We start from the raw sequence: 4,818 nt of genomic DNA, 5'->3' as shown, positions 1-4,818 counted from the left end.
ATCGCTTCTCGGCCTTTTGGCTAAGATCAAGTGTAGTATCTGTTCTTATCAGTTTAATATCTGATACGTCCTCTATCTGAGGACTATATATTAAATGGATTTTTGGAACAGGGAGATGGAATAGGAGCTTGCTCCATCCACTCCACGCATCGACCTGGTATTGCAGTACCTCCAGGAACGGTGCACCTCCCCTTGGGGAGACTATCGTGGTTAAAAAATAGAATTAGTTGAATTTGGTACACCCAATACTGACTTGGATTCTCATGATATTCTATGGGTGGCATATCACTGATGCTTTAAGAACTCCCACACCCCTATCTGGGTCTATGCTGGTTACATACTATGTATGTATCTCGTGAGCCTTGTAACCGATACGTGCCGTAAGCCTGACCCCAGATGTATCCTACCTTCCTTATTAACTTGCGTGAACTTGATTTCAGTGCCCCTCTCCCATGGACATAGGCCAAACCGGACTGTCTCTACGCAAAATAATAAATGGACACAAATCAGACATCAAGAATTGTAACACTCATAAACCAGTAGGAGAGCACTTCAATCTCCCTGGACACTCAACAAACAGACTTAAAAGCGGCCATTCTTCAAAAACAAAAACTTCAAAACAGACTTCAACGAGAAACTGCAGAACTGGAATTAATTTGCAAACTTGACACCTTCACATTAGGCCTGAATAAAGACTGGGAGTGGCTGGCTCACTCCAAAATGTAATTTTCCCTCTGTTGATACTCTCACTCCCTCTTGTCAACTGTTGGGAATGGGCCACATCCACCCCTGATTGAATTGGCCTCCTTAGCACTTACCCTCCCCTCCCCCGCCCACCCACCCATGATAAGGCAACTCCCATCTTTTCATGTGCTGTATATTTATAGCTGCCTCCTGTATTTTTCACTCCATGCATCTGATGAAGTGATACTTACTTTTTAGAACCTGGATTAAACAACTGTGTGAATTAATTAGACTTGGTTGTATTCTTCTCCCCACCCAGCGTATGTTCCATGGATCTTGATTTGTGAGACCACGTGAAGGCACTAGGTGTCCCGCTGCACCCAGAGGTCCCCGTCCTGATTTTTTTTTTTTTTCAAACCTACTATAAAAATTCTAACTCATGATACTTACCATCTCGTTCTTAGGCTGTGGCTTGGGACAGGCCACTTAACGGGGCTGGGAGCCTGCAGCGTGAAGATTAAGCTCATCCACAGGAGCTCTGTGATGAGCGTACATGATCTAGTGCTTGTGGCAGGCTTTCCCACTGTGAAGTGCTCCTCGTTACTCTTCCATTCAACTCTCTTTTTGCGGGGATCGATTTACCCCTGTCAGGCACTCAGTGAGAGAGTTGCTTCCCCCGCCCTTGCAGTTGTTTATTTTTCTACCAAGCTTTGAAATCCGAACCAGCAGGTGGCGCCATCGCTCCACAGCCGACCCTAGACAGGGGAAAGTGAAGTCTGCTCTGCAGGCTGAGCAGAGCCGGCTGGGGGGACCCACAGGGCGTGCAGTCGCCGGGCTCCTCTGACCGGCAGCGTAGCTATAAGCATAGTACCTGTTCCAGCACCACGCCCCCACGTAGACTATTCCAAATAAAATCAACTTGGTTCCCCCAAATTACGACTCTGCTTGGATGAAAAGCGTCTTCTTCCATCTCCGGTTTTCCATGTACTACCCATGGATGGCATCCTCCAGGGTCCTCTCCAGCATAGTTCTCGCTCTCGGAGCGATGATGGTGCGCTCGGTGTTCTTGACCCGTGGCAGCAGGACTCCCAGCTCCCGACGTTCCTCACACCACATCAAGTAGCTGCCGATACGCTTTTCCAGCTGTTGTGTTGCATTGCAGGCATGAATCCAAAGTGGAGCAAAGACTCCACCGTCTCTTCCAAATACGGCTTCCAGGGCGACCTCTTGGCTGGAAGGGGCCACGGCAATTCGCTTCCCGATGATGTCACGCACAGCACTCGCCACAAGGTTCCTCACCGTAGCATCCAGGCACATCGAAAGATGGAACGCGCAAGCGATCGCCGCAGCATCAGACAGGTCACCCCTTCGAGGGATGTTGGTGCCTCCCTACCTGTGCTCGTTACTAGCCCTCCAGGGGAGTTACAGCCTCTTCTTCGCCAGCTGCCTTATGGAGCTGTTTGCCTTGTTGAGAGGTACCTTTGCCACAGCAGTTAGCACCAGGAAACCACGATCTGTATTTTTCAGGAGTTGTCGTACCAAATGCTCTCCTTTCCTGGGGCTCTACTGTATGTCTTCATGCGTCTGTCACTATTTCCTGTGCTGTAAAGTCAACTTCTTCCAGCACCTCTTCATGGCTGAGCTGGGGCAGGGGCGAAAAGCATCTTGAACGCTGCGTATCATTCGGGACTACACGGTCAAACACAGCCATGGAGTATGAGAAGAGCCTCTCGGATGGGATGGCACAGTAGGATGAGGGCCCGTCCGAGGAGCTCCCTCATAGCCTTAGGACGGTTTGACCATTATTGCTTCTGAATCCTGGAATCTGCTGTCCGATCATAGCGGTGACTCAGGTGTTTCTTCTCCCGGCTTCCTGGTTGTAGTTCCATCTAGACGCAGGGGCTCTGTGAGAATTCGCTGTGTTCCCCTGATTTCCATTCTTCCCCGATGGAATTTCTGCAGACAGGTCTTTAGTGAGCCTGTCTACAAGGCGGTCAAAGTCATTGAAGGATTCTATCCCCCATCCCACTCAACTCCCTCAGAGCTACAGCCAGGAAGAGATGGTCCAACAACTTACTGCATGGTTTGCCATGTTGTAGCAGTCTACCGCCAGCCTGTAGGCCAGGTAATCATACATCCTACGTTCAGTGCAATAAACTGGATAGCCCCCACTCTGATGCTGGACTTCTGCCTGCATTCTCTTTTTACTCCTGCAGCTCTTTCCTTTCTTCTTGTTTTTGTTTTTATCAGGGGGGTTTTATTTACTTAAGTTTAAAGAATGTTAATGAAGTTTATCTTCTCCTCTCCCCCCCACCCCCCGCCCACTCCCCTCTAATCTCCCTCAAAACTTTCCTGTTCCCTAGTTCCCCGGTCCCTTAGGAGCAGGCTTTTAAAAACCTTGTTCTCCCTGAGGAGTCCCACCCACCGATTAAGAGTTAGCACCCACCAAAGGGCTTGGCCATCAAAGGCTCCTTAAGAAGCTCTCAACTTGCCTAGCAGGTCTCTAGGCTCAGCACAGGGTTCCTCAAACGACCAGACCACACTATATACTTCCGTCAAGCAGCAAGCACACAACGGACAAGCTACGGACCATAGGTGCTGACTCTGCGGGTGCTCAGCACCCAGGAGCCAGAGCTTCAGTGTAGAATGTGATCAGTTCTGCGCTGCGAACAACTTCCGCCCTTGGGGCAGGGAGTTTGTTTGTAAACAGAGGCAGGGTGATTAATTACAAGCCTTTTGTAATCTTAAATTAAGTTAAGGATGGCTAGATCAGGAAAGCATTCCCAGGCGCTCCAGTAAAAGATAGGAAAGAAAGGGTAGGAATAAATGGTCCATTTCCAGAATGGAGAGAAGTAAATAGTGGTGTCCCTGAGGGGCTTATACTGGGACCCAGTCAACAGATTCATAAATGATCTGGGAAAAGGGGTAAACAGCGAGGTGGCAAAATTTGCAGGTGATACAAGAAACTACTCAAGATAGTTAAGTCCCAGGCAGACTGCAAAGAGCAACAAAAGGATCTCGCAAAACTGGGTGACCTGGCAACAAAATGGCAGATGAAATTCAATGTTAAATGCAAAGTAATGCACCTGGCAAAATATAATCCCAACTATATATCCAAAATGATGGTGCCTAAATTAGCTGCTACCCATCAAGAAAGATCTTGGAGTCATTTGCAGTTCTCCAGAAGCACTGTGTTTCCAGCGTACTGCAAATGTATGACGCCTTCTCACTGTGCCTCTATCATCCTGAACTCATTCTTCAGCTTCAGAAGACTTCAGAATTATCTCCAGTCATCAATGGGACAGACGCAACTGAATAACGTAGCTGGCCTTAACATGCATCAAAACAATACCAAGGGACCTAGATGTAAATAAGATTGCTGACCGTTTCATCCAGAAAGCGACAGTGATCCATAATGTCTTCAAACTGGGACGTAGGTGAAGACCGCTTTTAAGTAATTGCAATGATTTTAATCTACTGTAATTCATAATAGTGTAATTATGTAGTTCAAAACAACTTAATTTTTAAAATAGTAAAGAAAACAATGAGAGAGACATTCAGTAACTAGGATAGACGTGTGCAGTATAAATGCTGACAATTGCTTCCCCCCAAAACTGGCAGAGTGTCCCCTTCACCCTCCCTCCCCAAGCGCGCACACACCTCTTCCAAAGCACCCACCAGTCAGTGCCTGTGCTACAGACAACAAACTCACCCCAAAGGTCACATAGTCGCTCCTCCTTCACCTGGAGAACTGCCTCCCAAAAGTCAGGTTAGCTGCTCCTGTTCCCTAGCGCCTCTGGTCGCTTAGGAGCAGGCTTTTTAAAGACTTGTTCTCCATGATTAGCCCCAGTGAAGGGTTGGCAGGTCCTACAGGGATGGGGGGATGAAAGCCTCGAGAACATGCTCTCAGCCTTGCACTGCAGTCCGCTAGGCTCAGCACAGGCTCCCTCAAACAAACCAAGCACACCACACACACACACAGACCACAAACTCACCCCATGGGCTGAAAGTTTCCCATTCCCAAGCATCTCTCATCCCTTAGGAGCAGGCTTTTTAAAGACTCGTTCTCCCTGAGGAGCCCCAAACCCTGCTAAGGGTTGATGGATGCTCAAGGGCTTGGCCATCACAGCCTCC

At 48.4% G+C, this 4,818-nt stretch overlaps 1 non-coding gene across 1 annotated transcript; it reads left to right on the top strand.

Annotated features, from left to right (window-relative positions):
- Positions 1–191, top strand: LOC119563824. Its single transcript, XR_005222436.1, has one exon. It is a non-coding gene; the product is annotated as a U2 spliceosomal RNA (small nuclear RNA).
- Positions 192–4,818: the final 4,627 nt, after the last annotated feature.

This window comes from Chelonia mydas, chromosome 15 (assembly GCF_015237465.2).
Source record: "Chelonia mydas isolate rCheMyd1 chromosome 15, rCheMyd1.pri.v2, whole genome shotgun sequence".
Classification (NCBI taxonomy): domain Eukaryota; kingdom Metazoa; phylum Chordata; order Testudines; family Cheloniidae; genus Chelonia; species Chelonia mydas.
The sequence above is the reverse complement of the archived record's forward strand: the minus strand, read 5'-3'. Positions and strand labels throughout refer to the sequence as shown.